The sequence below is a fragment of the Trichosurus vulpecula genome, chromosome 5, assembly GCF_011100635.1.
Source record: "Trichosurus vulpecula isolate mTriVul1 chromosome 5, mTriVul1.pri, whole genome shotgun sequence".
Lineage (NCBI taxonomy): Eukaryota > Metazoa > Chordata > Mammalia > Diprotodontia > Phalangeridae > Trichosurus > Trichosurus vulpecula.
This window is the reverse complement of record NC_050577.1, coordinates 265,392,113-265,409,746: the sequence shown is the minus strand read 5'-3', so window position 1 is coordinate 265,409,746 and position 17,634 is coordinate 265,392,113.

Genomic DNA, 17,634 nt, shown 5'->3' with positions numbered 1-17,634 from the left:
TAAACATAAGTATACTGGGGGGAGGTTTGGGGCTCGAAAACATTTTTAATTGGCAGAAGTACATAAGTTTGGAGATCCCACTGCCATATCTGACACTGACCGTATAAATGTGGGCAAGTCATTTATATTTTCTAACCCTCAGTTCCCTTTCTCATAAAATGGGGAACATAAAGCCTGCAGTACCTCTCTAGCCTCTATCCTATTTGTCTAGAGGGTTATTTGGGGGTTCAAATGAGAAAACATTTTAAATGTTTTGCAAAATTTAAATTGTTTTATGTAACAAAAACACCCATAACTGCTACTAGGCCCAGCTAGAATGCTCTCCCTGTCTACTAAGGGGTCCCTCTCAATGCTGGACTAACACACTAGAAGATAAGGTTCATACTTGGGAAAGTCTGTAACTCAGAGATTGAGGCCAAAATCTTTTTTCTCTCTGGCTTTTTATGCCCTAACCCTAGAGCTCTAGGGAAAATTACTTAAAGCTTAGGTTTAATTCACGTCTAGAGTTTCCCCAAAAAAGGAATGTAGAAAGAGACTCAGTGTGCAGTTATCTCTTCCATATAGTGACTTTCCTCATAGTGGTTTTGATATATCTCTGGTCAACATAAGAAATTAAATGGGAATTTTTTGCAGAAGCCATAAACGACACTTGAAGGCTAACAGATGATGCAGAAAAAGTTTAGGAACTCAGAAATGCATAAAATATATGTATAGCATTGTGTAATACCAACATATTTTATCTTTTAATACCGTAATAATGGTATTAATGACATTATTATGGCATTATTAAAAATAACCTTCACCTCAGTTCTGCACTGTCCACATGGTTCCCCCCAGGTTCATATCTTCTAGCATCCTAGGCCGGGGATTGAGCTCATCTTTTTGAATGAGGAAATTCTTCCTGCTGCCAGGCAAGGAAGTCAGGATTTCTTGACCTCTCAGACTCAGAAGGTTGCCTGCAAGGCTAGAAATGTCTGTCTTGGGATCACTGTTCAGTTACATATACTCAGCCAAGAAAAATAAATTAGAAAAGGTAGTCGCGGATCCAAGGCCCAGGCAAAGCCAAAACACATGTGTTAGCAACAGCTAAGTGTGCTTACAATACAACATTTCCACTGGCAGGGAGAGGGCTCTGGGCCCTACCTTATCCCTACAGGGAGAGGTTTGAAGAACCTTGACACTTTCCAACTATGAGAAGAGAGAGTTGATTTACTCCAAAGTTCACAAATTCCTCCTCTGGTCAAGAAGGGTGGGGAGGAGACCAAGGTCATCTCTGATCTTCTTATGCAAAACCCACAGGGCCATAACCAAGTCCCTCAATCTGTCTCAACAGATGAAAGTCTCCAGTCCGTACAATAGCCTTCGAGGACTTCTGAACTGATCAAGCCTAAAGCCAGAGGGTGATTGATACAAAAGAGAAATGTACAGGCCTTGTTCACAACTAGTTCAAACTTCTGATTGATTGATTCAATCTACATGTGTTCTTACCAGATAAAGATATCAGTGCAAAGTGAGATGGGGTAATTGACTCAATTGACCCACATCCTTACATGTAAGTACCAGTTATAATGACTGGATGACTCTGAGATGTCTTCCAACTCTGAGATTCTATGATTTTAGGTGACCATTGGAACTAGGAATATGGATAAGATCTTTGAGGAAGAGAAGATAGAGACAGAAGAACAGAGGGCCAACTACCGAGCTAACAAAGAACTAGCAAAGGAGACAAAGAAAAAGTGGTCAGAAAGATAGTAGGTGGACCAGTATGATGTGGAAATATTCTCATGTCAATTGAGCAGAGGCATTTTGTGGAATTGTTAACTTAGTCCTCAGAATTTAAATATCCATAAGAGCAAGGATTCCTGGGGTAGCAGCATGCTTTTTAACAATTATTTTTTAAAATTATGAAACACAAATACCTCTTAAAAATAGAAATAGATTGCATATGCACCACAAATCTCTAGTACATATAGCTTTTTAAAAGAGGATATATTAAATTTAGCATAGTATTTCCACTACAGCCATGCTTGTCTGTGTCCCCTTCTGAACCACCCTTTGGTGGATTTTAAAATGTTTCATTAACATTCTTTTCTTCTTTTCTCCCTTCCTTCCTTCCTTCCTTCCTTTCTTTTTCTTTCTTTCTTTCTTTCTTTCTTTCTTTCTTTCTTTCTTTCTTTCTTTTTTTCTTTCTTTCTTTCTTTGTTTCTTTCTTTCTTTCTTTCTTTCTTTCTTTCTTTCTCTTTCTTTCTTCTTTCCTTTCTTTCTTGGTGCCTTCCTTCCTTCCTTCCTTGCTTGCTTACTTGCTGGCTTTCTTTCTTTCTTTCTTTCTTTCTTTCTTTCTTTCTTTCTTATCACAATCATTATCCACCCTAGACTGTCTCTTCCATAAGATTTCCCCACCCCCTACAATAAAATAAATTAGAACTTTTCCTCATAATAAATTTAAGCAAGCAAAACAAATCCACACGTTGACTGTGTCTGAAAATGTATCTTATTCTGCACTTCTGTTTCATCTGCCAAAAGGGGCAAAGCAAGAATCTTCATCAGTCTTGTGGAGTCATAATTGATCATTGCATGGATCAGATTTCTTAAGTCTTTCCTTTTCAATGTTGCAGTCATTATGATATAAATTGTTCTCCCTGTTCTCTTCATTTTCACTCTGTACCAGTTCATGGGAGTCCTCCCAGGTTTCTCTGAATCCACCCCTTTCCTTGTTTCTTACAACACAATAATATTCCATTATATTCATATACCATAATTTATTCATTTACCATTTGATTAGTTTCTACTTCATTTCTTCTTCTTTGCTATAAAGTACTACTATATTACTTAAATTATTTTTATTTCTATTATATATTTTGATATAATTAGATACAATATATAATTATATCTAATTTATGTGTTTTATATCATACTATTATTTACATCTATATTACTATAACAATTTTCGTATGTATGAGTCCTTTTCTTTTTTTTTTATCACATTGGAGCATTTGCCTAAAAGCAACATTGCTGAGTCAGAGGGTAAGCACAGTTCAGTCACCTTTGGGGTGTAATTCCAAATTGCTTTCCACCAGCATTGCATTAATGTGCCTTAGTTCCCACAGGCCCTCCAACAGTCATTTTCTTATTTTGTCATTTTGCCAATCTGACACATGACATAGAACCTCAGAGTGGCTTAAATTTGAATGTCTGTTATCATGATTATAATTGGATTGGGGCAATTTTCATATGATTGTTGATACCTTGTTTTTCTTTTGTCCATTCATATTCTTTGAGCATTTATGTATTAGAAAAAGGCTATTGTTCTGTGCATTTATGTCAATTCCCAAAATATCTTGGAATCAGACCTTTATCAGGTAATTTACAGTAATTTTCCCCCCAGCGAACAGCTAGCTGGTTCAGATGACTGAACTAGTGATGAACAAGGCTTGTACATTCCTCTTTTGAATCAATCAACCTCTGGCTTTAGGAAATTCTCCATCAGTTTAAAAGTCCTTGAAGGCCATTATATGAACTGGAGTGACATAATAGAAAGTCTGTTGAGACTGATTGAGGGACTTGGTTGTGCCCTGTGGATTTTTTATAACAAAACAATTTATCTATCAGAAAATGGCTATCATTCTTATGCATTTATATCAATTCCTGATATATCTTGGGATCAGACCTTTATCAGGTAATTTATAGCAATTTTTCCCCTGGTTACCAGTTTTACATCCTTTTGTGTGGAAAAAAAATTCAATTTTATATAATCAAAATTGTCCATTTTATCTCCTGGGATTTTCCTTATTTGGTCAAGCTTTCTTTTACTATCTAGAGTTGTGAAAAGTATCTTCTTCCTTGCTCCCAATTAGTTTATAATATAACCTTTTATATCCAGGTCCTGCCTGGATTTGAAGCTTATGGTGGTACATTGTATGAAATGTCAGCCTAACCCAGTTTCTGCCAGATTGCTTTCCAGTTTCCCAGAAGGTTTGGTCAAATAATGATTCTTTACCCGATGAGTTTTAATAAAGGCTTATACTTGACTAATTGAATGACTGACTAGTTGGAATCTCTGTTTTTATCATACATTATTACTACTATGTTTGACCGGGGCCTTGTGTAACTAATCTATTCCACTGATTTCTTCCATTTTTTGATTTTCCTAAACGAGCACCAGAGTTTTAATGATTGTGCTTTGTAGTGAAGTCCTAGTACTGCTGGGCTATGCTTCCTTCCCACTTGTTTTTCAGTAGTTCCCTTGATGTTCTTGACTTTTTGTTCAGGGCTAGAGAAAAGGGCAGCTAGGTGGCTCAGTGGATAGAGCTCTGGGCTTAGAGTCAGTTCAAATCCAGCCTCAGACACTTACTAGCTGAGTGACTCTGGGCAAGTCAAATCACTTAACCTTTCTAAAATGAAGATAACAATAAAACCCACTTCCCAGGGTTGCTGTGAGGATCCAACGAGATAATATTTCTAAAACTCTGAGCACAGTGCCTGGAACATAGTAGGATTCCCTTTATAGGTTCTGAGCTCTTATGCCCTATGTTCCTGTGCTGGGACAGTGTTACCAAAGGCCTGAGCTGGGCTGCCATTGCTGACTCCCCTTCCCCAATCCCTATGGTAGGTTTGATTCTGTGCCGCCACCATATACAGAGGCTTGATGCAGGGCCTGTGCTGCTATTGCCCTCCTGTGCCCAGTTAGAGTACTGTGGTTGCTGCCATGACTGCTCTCCTTGGATGGGGCTGGATGCTTTAGGATAGAGTAACCTTGCTCCTGGCTGGTTCTCCATAGTTGATGAGGTCAGGAAATGCCACACAGGATGGCTCAGGAAGCTCCAAAGGATTCTAGCCGGTCACACCAGGACTTGGGTTCTCTTCCTGTAAGTGGTCATCCTCTCCAGTGCAGTAAATTCCTCCTGCTGCCAGTCAGTCCTCACTGAGGAACCCAGGAGTTCCTGACATCTCAAATTCACAAGGCTGCCACTGAAGCTAGGAGCTCCCAGATCAGGATCACCCACCTGTGTTCAAAAGCAAAGCAACACAAACACCAACAAAACCAGGGACTCCTCTGGGCTGGTGAATGGATTCTATTTGCCATGTGTAAATAGTAGATACTCCTTGGAGAAATGAACTCGGGGCTTGAGCTCCCAGGTGGGCATGGAAGCCTTCCTGTCCAGAGAGAGATAGAGACAGAGACAGAGAGAGACAGAGGCAGAGAGAGAGAGAGAGAGAGAGAGAGAGAGAGAGAGAGAGAGAGAGAGAGAGAGAGACAGAGACAGAGACAGATAGACAGAGACAAGGACACAGAGACAGACAGAGACAGATACAGAGAAAGAGACACAAAGACAGAGGAAGAAGGAAGAGGAAGAGGAGGAAGAGGAGGAGGAGGAGAGAGAGAAAGAAAGACAGAGAAAGAGAGACAGAGAGAGACAGAGAAGTACAGTGTCCCAAGTTCATGACTTGGAATGAGATCTGGGGCAGAGTTAAGCATTGTTCTTTCAAGGGCCTTCCCCAATGACTTGTACCTAATAATTATAATAAAGTCTATCTGGCAAAATTCTGGTTGGCCTCTCAAATATTAAACTAAAATAAACAAATAATACTCAAAAGATTCCTTCAGCAAAGTTGTTAGACAATCCTAAAATTCCAGGGATTTGTCTTGGTTTGCATTCTGTCACTGTTGGGGTCACTCAGACCTCGTTGGCTCGCTTTGTTCAGCACAATTGTAGGACCAAAGAGTGCTTGATCCTGCTATCACCCACAAATGCACGACTTCCATGTTTGTGAACTCTGAAATTCATTTTCTGATCACAATCTTTTATCATTTCATCTCTCCCTCTGCTTTGCAATACCTAACCCCTGTTCATCCTTTCCACGACTTCCATTCTGTCTGTCCCTTAGTTCTTTCCTGTACCAGTTACTTTCTCCTCCCTTGCCCATCTTAACCCCTTGGTAAACCATTTCTACTTGACTCTATCATCTTCTCTTGAGTCCCCTGCTCCCTTATCATATTGTTGATCTTGCCCTGCCTGAGCCTCAGCCTTGGGTTACTTCCACCATCCCTTGATTCTCTCCTACTCTTGTACTTCTGGGTGAGCTAGAGAAAATCACAAAACCATACTGATTGGATTCACTACAAATCTATGTTACATACCTCAACTGGGCCCTCACTGCAACAAGACAAACCTATTACACCTCCCTAAATGACTCACTATCCCACTCATCACAGAGACTTTTCCAAACCTTTTCATCTCTCTGGAAACCTCTCACATCTCCTCCCATGCCCAACTTGCCTCACATTTCACTGAAAAAAAAATGTGGCCATTCACTGAGAGCTCCCTTTTCTCCCATTTTCCTCATCTTATATTGCCCAGATGCCCTCTGGCACTGTCTGTGCCTTCACCCTCAACTCATATAAAGAGGTGTCCTTTCTCCTCACCAAGGCAAACTCCTCTCCATGCAGAAATGATCCCCTTTCATTCCATCTTCTCCAGCAGATTGCCCCCTCTGTCATTCCTGCCTACTGGCTTCTTCTCTGTTGCCAGGTGGTGCTGTGGATAGAAAGCTGGAGTCAGGAAGACCCAAGTTCAAATTTGGTCTCAGACACTCACCAGCTATGTGACCGTGGGCAAATCACGTAACCACTGACTGTCTCAGTTTCATCATCTATGAAATGAAGATAATAATAGCACTTATCTTCTAGGGTTACTGTGAGAATCAAATAAGACAATAATTATAAAGTGCCCAGCACATAAGTAGGCACTTTATAAATGTTAGCTATAATTGTTATTATCCTCCAACTTGATCCATCCATCCCCACTAGCTATCTTCCTATATCTCTCCTTACTTCTGTGGTTGAACTCCTTGAGGAGGCCATCTACAATCAATGCATTCATTTCCTTTTTTTTCTCACTGTTTTCTTAATTCCCTGTAGTCTGCCTTCTGACCTCATTATTCGATTGAAACGCCTCTCCAAAGTTACCAGCGATCTCTCAGTTGCCAAATCTAATGACCTTTTTTCAATCTTCATCCTTCTTGACATCTCTGAAGACTTTGACATTATCATTCCTTCTCTTCTCCTTATACTCTCTTCTCCACATTTTTCAGACACTACTCTATACTAATTCTCCTGCTTCTCTGTTTCTTCTCTGTCTCCTTTGCTGGATCTTCATCCTGGTCATGCCTTCTACAGGGAGGTATGCTAAAGGCTCTTTCCTCTTCTCTCTCTCTGCTATTTCACTTGGTGATCTCATCACTTTTTGTGGATTCAATTATCATCTCTATGAAGATAATTCTCAAATTTTACTTATCCAGCCCTAATTTCTCTGCCTACCTCCAGTCTTCCATCTCAGTCAATTAGACATATGATCTGAATGTCACCTGTTATAGGCACAGTCGTTTCAGTCATATCTGACTCTTTGTGACTCCATTTGGGGTTTTCTTAGCAAAGATACTGCAGTGGTTTGCCATTTCCTTCTCCAGTTCATTTTACAGATGAGGAAACTGAGGCAAACAAGGTTAAGTGACTTGCCCAGGTCACAGAGCTAGTAAGTATTTGAAGCCAAATTTGAACTCAGGTCTTCCTGACTCCAGGCCCGGTGCTCAATCCACTGTGACTCCCAGCTGCCCAAATGTCCTATAGACATCTTAAACACAACATCTCCAAAACTTCCTTCACTCTAAGCCCTCCTTTCTTGCTAACTTCTTTATGATTGTCAAGGTTACCACTATCCTCCCATTTGCCCAGGCTCCCAGTCTAGAAGACATTGTGGGAGAAATTCTCAACCAAGAGGGTCTAAAATCCTGCTGGAGAGCAATTCCTCCTACCTTTATTCTGAATTCCATTTGTTGTTCAGTTGTGCTTGACTCTTTGTAATCCCATGTACCATAGCACCCCAGGCCCTTCCATCGTCCACTATCTCTCAAGGTCTGACCAAGTCCATGGCACTTTGTTGTGTCCATGACACTATCTATTCATCTCATCCTAGGCCGTCCCCTTTTCCTTTTGCCTTCAATCTTTTCCAATGTCAGGGTTTGCATACCTTAGATTATTGCTATTTCTCCCTGCAACCTTAATTAACTTTTGAGTAATCCAGCCTGGCATTTCACATGATGTACTCTGTATGTAAATTAAATAAATAAGGTGACAATACAAAGCCTTGCCATACTCCTTTTCCGATTGGTTTAAACCAATAAATTGTTTCATGTTTGGTTCTAACTGTTGCTTTTTTGAAAAAATTATTTATTTTTAGTTTTCAACATTCATTCCCACAAGATTTTGAGTTCCAAATTTTCTCCCCATCTCTCCCCTCACCCCCACCCCAAGATGGCATGCATTCTGATTACCCCTTCACACAGTCTGCCCTCCCTTCTATCACCCTACCTCCCTCTTATCCCCTCCCCCCTTACTTTCTTGTAGGGCAAGATAGATTTCTATACCCCATTGTTTGTATATCTTATTTCCCAGTTGCATCTAAAAACAATTTTTAACATTTGTTTTTAAAACTTTGAGTTCCAAATTCTCTCCCTTCTTCCCTCCCTACCCACCCTTGTTGAAAAGGCAAGCAATTCAATACAGGTTATACACATGTACTAACTGTTGCTTTTTGGCCCATATACAGGCTCCTCAGAAGACAAGTAAGATGATCTGGTACTCCTATCTCTTTGAAGACTTGACACATTTTGTTGTGACCACACAATAAAGGCTTTAGTGTACTCAATGAAACAGGAGGAGATGTTTTTCTTAAATTGAAGAAAGTAGGGAAAACCATCAGACCATAAAGATATGACCTAAATAATATCCCTTACACATATGAAGTAGAGAATTCCATTTGACTGGAGATCAGTAAATCAAGACACAAGGCTAGAAGATCAAAAGTTTAATTAGCATTAACTGATGGGTAGAGAACAACTCAAAGAACAATATAAACCATATATATATATATATATATATATATATATTACATATTACATATATAACGTGATATGTTATATAGTATATATAGAATGTAATGTAATGTGTTTTTATTTATATGTGTGTATATATACACACATATGCATATACATACATATACATACACGTGTGCCTGTATATATACATATATGTATATGTGTATACATACACACACAAACACACATATATATATATGGTTTTAGAATGACATTACAGGCAACAGCCTAGATGAGGCTACTTAGCCACTTCCTTTTTTGGGAAGATTGAATGATAGAGACATCAAGTGATTTGTGGTAGAATGTGTTAGGGTCTCAGAAGTTGCCAAAGATTGCGTTTGCTCCAGTGTGGGGTGTTTTCTCTATAGTTAATCTTATCAGATATCTTGGCAGGAAATCTTTAAGATAATGGAGGCCTCCTTCAAGACAGAAATCAGTAGGGCTCATTCTATCCTTGCCAGCCCGAGGCTCTGTCTACATTTACACCTTGGTAGTTCTTTCTTTGATTTCTAAGGTTACCTTTTCTCTGGGGAGATGTTTCCCCCAAACTCACAAGTCTATAACATTCTAGACTTCTAACTTTCTCTCACCCCACAGCATATCCAATCTGTTGCCAAGTCCTATAGGTTTTATGTTTATAATATCTCTTGGATATGCCTCTTTCTCTCTTCTGATACTGCTACCACTGCAGCACAAGCCCTCATGACCTCATTCTTGGGCTACTGCAATAGCCTGCTGTTGGATCTACCTATCTCAAGTCTTCCTATTCCAGTCCATCCTCCATTCAGCTACCTAAACCATTTTCCTGAAGTGTAAATCTGATCATGTCACCTCCTACTCAATAAACTCCAGTGGTTCCCTATCACTTCCAAGATCAAATATAAAATCCTATTTGACATTCCAAGCCCTTCATAATTTGCCCCACCCCCTCACCTTTCCAGTCTTCTTACATCTCACACCCAGTACTTTGCAATCCAGTGACATTCTTGCTATTCCTCAAACAAGACATTCCATCTCCAGACTTTGGGCATTTTCATTGACTGTCCTCCATTCCTGGAATGTTCTCCCTTCCCATCTCAGTCTTCTGGCTTTCCTCATGACCTGGCTAAAAGCCCACCTTTTACGGGAAGCCTTACTGATCCCCCTTTATGTTAGCACCTTCCCTTGGTTGATTGCCTCTAATTTATTCTGTCTATAGTTTGTTTGTATATAGTTGTTTGCATGTTGTCTTCACTATTAGATCACAAGAGCAGCAACTGTTTCCTTAAAAGCAGGGATTGTCTTTTGCCTTTTTTTGTATTCCTAGGGCTTTGTACGGGGTAGGAGCTCAATAAATGTTTATTGAGTGACATTTCGGCTACTTTTTCTTTTCCAAAAAAACATTCAAAGGCAATTGGTTGATGCTGTCCATTAGCAATAGAAAAGCAACCATTCTCAGCAAGGACAGAGTAAAACCAGTTTTTCTAAATTTGTCTTTTTCTAAAAGACTTATATGTACAGGAGTATTTATATAGCAGCTTTTTGTGGCATCAAAAATGGAAATTGAGGAGATTCCCATCAATTGGAGAATGGCTGAAGAAGTTGGGGTATATAATTGTGATGGAATACTATTGTGCTATAAGGAATAATGAACAGGATGCTCTCAGAAAAACCTGGAAAGACTTAACATGAATTGATGTAAAGTGAAATGATCAGCTACGAATGACTTAATTATTCTCAGCAATTCAATGATCCAAGACAATTCCAAAGGACTTATCATGAAAATGCTATCCACTTCCAGGGAAAGAACTGAATGCAGATTGAAGGAAACTTTAAAAAACTTTATTTTTCATTTTTGTCTGTTTTCTTTCACAATATGACTAATATGGAAATGAATTTTGCATAACTGCCCATGTATAACCTATATCAAATTGTTTGCTTTCTCAAGGAGAAGGGAAGGGAGAGAGAGAATTTGGACCTCCAAATTAAAAAAAAACCCTCTTAAAAATAGGGTAACTAGGTGGTCCAATGGATAGAGTGTTGGGCCTGAAATTAGGAAGACCTGAGTTCAAATATAACTTAGACATTTACTAATTGTGTGACCCTGGATAGTCATTGAATCCTGTTTGTCTCAGTTTCCCCATCTGTAAAATGAGCTGGAGAAGGAAATGGCAAAGCGCTTCAGTATCTTTGCCATGAAAACCCCAAATGGGGTCACGAAGAGTTGGACATGACTGATATGACTGAACAATAAAAATGATAAAAATGGTTTTTACATGTAATTGGAAAAAATAAAATATATTTTAAAGAAGTTTTAAAAAGCCAAATAAAAAAATTTGCCCTTTTTTTAATCAGGAAAAAAATCTCAATCTCAAAAAATTTAATCCCTTCAAGGTTCTTTGAAGGCAAACTGAATTCTGATGAAATCTATCCCCAAAGAATAAGCATATCAGTTTCTCCTTCTTGATAGCTATAGGCAGTTTACTCTCTAATGTACTAGGAGTTTGGGAGTGTGTTAGGGGTGGGCCTGATGCCAGCACCCTGGGAGCTGAGGTTTGATGTTGGGAAGAAATGAGGCACTCACATGTCATCGAGCAGTTAACAAAAGATTTATTTGCCTCACACAGTAAGGACATGTGACCAGGACATAGTGGGATTAATTTAGTTTCTCTGGATTTGTCCATTCCCCCTGTTCCTAATCTCCATATGAAAATGTGTCTGGTCAGCAAGGCAAAGTATGGAGGCTCTAAAGGCTTTCAAAAATCTCCCAAGTCATAGGGACCCCTGACTTCAGGTAGGTAGGACTTTGTATGCCTTTAGGTAACTTTTTTTTAATGCCTTAAGCTCTGGAAGAGAAGTAGGGGCCAATCTGGTCCCAGGGACAGCTTTGTTGCCTTTTAGGCAAAATAATCTGTATTGAGGGGTAGGGGAACCCTGGTCCTATCACAGGGTACATCAGAATAAGCAATCACCATCACCAAAGCACCACTTGAAGTATGAAGGCCAATCCAGACTCATCTTCTCCTGCACTGTCCACTTCAGCCCTAAAAGACTAGACCAACTGGTAAGGGAAGACCTCACTCAGGCCAGTTACTTGGTAGTTTAGATGTTGACATTAGAATAAAACGAAACTTGTAGGTTGTTCAACCACTAACAAAAGATTTACTTAACTAGAACAGAAGAAGGATATTCGACAATAATACTTATTGAGGACACTTTGAGTTGCTTCAGCTGAGTGATGCTAGCTTGCCTGAGCTGCCTGTGGTGGCGTCAAGCATCTGATAGGGGACCCACAGCTACTCCTTGTTGCTTATTGCAAAAGATAAGAAAGTGATGGCAACACCCTGATCCAACCAAGTCTTCAGGATAATCTCTTTCATGGGGGTAAAGGTTAGGATATTGTTCTTATCACAATTTGTTAATTAATTTAGATAGTAATTATTATTTTATTATATTGGCTTGACCCAACAATGAAAAACTAATGTATTTAATTATTTGTCTATTTTTGTAAAGAATGTTTGTAGTAGTATTGATGTAATTCCTATACATGTCTTGGTAAATGTACTGCCGGATATTTTAAATATGCTTTAGTGTTGTTTTTTTAACGTAATTAATTTTTAAAAAATCTTTTCTTCCTGGGCTTTGTTGGTAATATATAGGAAAGCTGATGATTTTGTATGCTTATCTTGTATCCTGTTACTTTCTGGAAATTATTCATTGTTTCATTTAATTTTAATTGGATGGTTAAGGTTCTTTAGGTAAACCATTATATCATCTGCAAAAATCTATAATTTTGTTTTCTCTTTGCCTGTCCCTATTTGCTCAATTTCTTTATCTAGCCTTTTTGCAATAACTAGCATTTCTAGAACTGTATCTGATAATAGTGGTAACAATGGACATTCCTGCTACCCCTGCATTTTTTAAGATTGGGCCTCCTCATCTAGCCCTGACTGGAAGCGTAGGGGCTACTCATGGCATGGTCCCATTGCTGATTAGCTCAGGAACTCTGACTAGCTTCATTTCTCAACTAGGTCATTTTGCTCCTCCTTAGACAGCCTGGTTCCCCCCACATACACACACACATTCCTGGGGGGCTCTCCTTCTAGGTGTCAAACTTAGTGTGGACACAGACTGGCTTAGCCCACTGCAGTCCAGAACTCCTGAGCTCAAGAGAGCTACCAGCTTCAAGCCTCCTCCATAACTGGGATTATAGGTGCAGGCCACCACACCTCAGTAAAACTGCATTTTCTAGCTGGCACTATTAAGTGGACAAGTTTAGTACATAAATATCTCATAGTATGTGGACACCAAAGCTTTTTGCAAGTATATATATATATAATATATACATATATGTGTGTATACACATACAAATATAAACACATGTATATATGTTATATATACATGTGTGTACACATGCATATATTTGTGCATATATATTATGTAAACACATATGCGTGTGTATGAGCATATGCCTATACACAGGTTTGCATTTTATAATTATATGCATGCAACATTGCATAATGTGCATGTTTCTGTTAGTTTCCTCTTTCTTTTAGTACAGCACTTTGTAAGATCTCAAAAGGCAGCTGGTATCTTATCTGGGCTCTTGAGCAGCTAGGTATTATCAACCAGAGCAACAGGGGCCGAAGCAGACCAAGACGTAGGCCAGCCTTCAGGGGAAAAAAAGCAACAAAAACGTACCTACTGGGGGAAAAACCACTTGAAAGAAAAGAGTCCACATGACATTCAGAGCTCAGAGAGACATCTTTATACCTCAAGGCCAACAGGAAGGAGAGGACGGAGAGGCAGGGGATTGCCTCTTGTGTGTATACACACAGAGTTCTGACTCAGCAGCCAATTAGAAATGTCCTCGTGGAAGACATGGAGTAGTCAATGGATATCTGTGCTTGTTCTGAAGTGGGGAGCAGGGAGCAGAAGGACCTCTCCAGCATGGATCCACAAGGGGATGTTATACAATACTTTATGTAACATAACCCCAAAAAAAACTCATAAAGGAAAATCAATTTTGAGGAACATGCTAGTTCCTCTTTCAAAGCCTCTCTTCTTTGCCTTGGCAAACTCCCTCACCTGGAAATCCTTCAGACCCATTCTGTTAAGACAACCTGGTTCCCCCCACATACACACATACACATTCCCGGAGGGCTCTCCTTGTAGGTATCAAATTTAGTGTGGACACAGACTAGCTTAGCCCACTGCAGCCCAATCAATCTTCAGTACTATTCTGTTGAAGGGCAGCTGAGTATAGTAGAAAGAGTGTTGGAGTCAGAAGAGATCTGCCTCTGATACTTTACTAGCTGTGTGACCCTAAGCAAATCATTTAATATTTTGGGGCCTCAATTTCCACATTTGTAAATAGGAATAGTAATACTTAGAATATATGTGAACAGGCACAGCCCTGAGGTTTCACCAAATTGCAGAAGGTAGCTGAGTTTTGAAGGAAGCCAGGGAAGCCAGGAGGTGGAATTGAGTAGAGAGAGCATTCCAGACATGGAGGATAGCCAGTGAAAATGCCCAGAGTCAAGAGATGGCATATCTTGTGCAAGATCAGTGTCACTGAATTAAAGAGTATATGTAAGAAGATTGGAAAGGCAAGGGGCTGGGGAGGATGTTATGAAGGGCTTTGAACACCAAAGAGAGGATTTGACATTTGATCTTAGGAGTTGTAGATTGGAGTTGATTGAATAGAAAGGTGACATGGCCAAGAATGAGAAGGGCCAAGGCTAAGAGAGGAAACAATAAGGAGATGGAAGAAGAGAGAAAAACGGATGGCATCATACTTTGAGTTGTGTCTCATTCCTGCCTTAGCATTGTAATTGCCGATTTTTTCCCAGGCCCAACTACGAAACTAAAGAGTTGACTGGTAGCCTATTGTGAGGCTTAGACGCTCCTACTGACATCAAGTGTGATGTTAGTGCCTCAATGATACCACCCAGGACTAGAGATCTGCCTTTCATGTAAATGCAGGGTCCCTGGGAGACACCATTAACCCAGGCATTAAGATGAATGAAATGTGGCAATAGAGCTAGCCTTGTCCCTATAGTTTGAAACTGCATGAAAGCAAAAATAGATCAAATAATATGAAACACATGATAGGTGATCACAGTCACCATCTCAAATCTCTTCCACTCATGATTCCCACCCTGACTCTTAGCACTTAAGTAATACATAGGGCTACAAGCTCTTGGTCTCCAGCTATAATACTATAACTATACTATTTTTGGTATCATGGTGCTTTCTAGTACAAGTAAATTGTTTTCGTTCTCACTATAATATGAGGTCATGGGATAAATTTTGACTAATCTAAAAGAGGAGATTCACACAGATGAGCAGGATAGCTTTGAAAGTTATAAGTTGAATTTGTTATAGATGTTAAAAAGAAAAGCAAGCTTTGCATAAGAGATTTGCAGGTTCATATACTATCTTCTGTATTCCACCGTGTATATGGAAATACCCATTTTATTTGGTGTTTAAATTCAAAATTGAAATATTCTAAAAAGAGGATAAAGGGAGATAATTGGTGGCTGGGGGTTTGAAGCATTTTTGTTAGTAGTTTGGAATTCCAAACTGGAAAGATTCCAAAGGCAGCTATTTGGGACCCTATGCCAATCTTAAGTCTTAAAAATGCCAGTTATTTATAAATGCCTACTATCATGATCCCTCTTTAGTCCTTGCCACAGAGGATAACACAGGCTACAATATTTTTTGAGTGGTGACTAGATGCAGTGCCATTTGGGGTTAATTTGATTAAAAGTTGCATATCATTTGGTCAAAACAAATAAGTAATAATGGCTTATACCATTAACAGGGTAGTATAGCAAATAGAATGAATAAAGGACATGGGATCAGAAAGACCATCTCTAAGAATAGCTGTGTGGCCACAGGCCAGTCACTTAACCTCTCTGGAGGCTCAGTTTTCTTATCTGTTAAATGGGAATAATTAAACCTCACTGGATTGTGGTGAGTTCCTTCAATAAACTTGACGAAATTATAGGATATGGTGCCCTTTGTTTGGAAGTATCTGAGGAGCATACCTCCTCTACCCCCACTCCCATGGTAGGCATATGCACTGGTTCCTTGCTAAAGCCCTAGGGACCAGGGCTTACCTCAAGGTAATTGGTGATTGAAGAGAAAGATAAGTTCTATTTTAGACATGTAGGATTTGAGATACCTACAGGACAGATGGGGTGAATGTCAGAGGGATATTGGACAAGGGAGAAGGGGCAAAAGGAGAGATCTCGGTGATAGCTTCAGGGGTTTTTTTGTTGTTGAACTATGAGGCAAAGTCCTCAGGTGCATGGATGAAAGGATTGCTATGTTGGGAGAGGGGTGGTGAGAAGAAGAGAGGTTTGTCGAAGCTTTTGTAGTAGTGGAATGAACAGAGAATTTATTAGGAAGGAGTAAAAAGATTTCTTTGCTATAGTGAGGACACATTTGAGAATACGTAACAAATTTTAGTGGACCTCAATTAACATGGTTTTGTCATTTTTTGTAAGCTCCATCCAACGGCATTTGAATAGAAGAGAAAGTGGTGGATGTTCAAGGTGAGGGTTTGGGAAGGCGTGATCAGTGATAGGACAAGAGGGCAAAGAATTCAAGTGTAGAGAATAATGTAAAGTCAAACTCACGACCTTTGGGTCTAGGGGCTGGGATAAGGAAAGAATTCAAGTGTAGAGAATAATGTAAAGTCAAACTGATGACCTGATTTCACCGAGGGGCTAGGATGAGGAAAGGATGAGAGCATAGCCAACACAGAGGTGATGGACTGGGAAAGAAATGAGGGACAGAGGGATTTAAGGTCGCAGGAAAGATGAAGAGCAGAGTTAGGGGTCTTAAGGCATAGGGAAAGATGCAAACCTGGGGTTGGAGGGTGAAAAAAAGACTTGGTAACTGCCTGGAGGGAAACTAGGAATGATAAAAGATTATGAGCAGATAAAGGAATGTGGAGCTCATGAACATGGAAGTGGAACATTTGTGGGTGACAGCAGAATTAAGGGTGTTTCTGTGTATAGCTGAGGTAGAGCAGAAGAGTAGGTCATGAGATGGAAGGACTTGGAAATTAAGGGGAGTTGAGGGCAGCATCAACATGTATGCTAAAGTCTCCTAGTGTGGGCATAGGTGAGTACAGAAAGACTGGGAGCCAGGAAGGAAGGACAATATCCTGGGTGGGGGTGGGGAGTGGTCAGTGTATAAAGGCTGCTAGAGTCTGACAAATTTGGGCAGTATGAACCTCAGAGGAGGGGAGGTTGATGAGGAATTGTGGTAAAGGGAGAATCTGAAAGAGGCACTGGGGAGCAAGGAGTATTGCAACTATCCAACCAATGAGTCAGGGGACATTAGTCAAAGTGAAACCAGTATTGGCAAGGGTGGGCAAGGATTGATTTCCATCAGAAGGGCTAAGTCTCAATGATTGCCAGAAGATAGAGTGAGAAAGGAACAGGTTTAAGATGTAAGGAAGTTTGCTAATTATGGAGCAGGGATCCCAGAGGACTCAGTAAGGTCCAGGAAGGTCTGGAGTGAGATGTTATATAATTGTGGAGAGAGAGGGGGAGAACAGAACAGAGGGAGGAGAGGAATAAAGAAGTAGGTAGTGGGAGATGGGGAAAAGTTTATACATAGGCAGTCCAGGATTTAGAATCACTGTGCTGTGTGAAGCACAGAGAAAGAGTCCAGAAAGAGTATCTGCAGTTCAGGAGTGGGGAA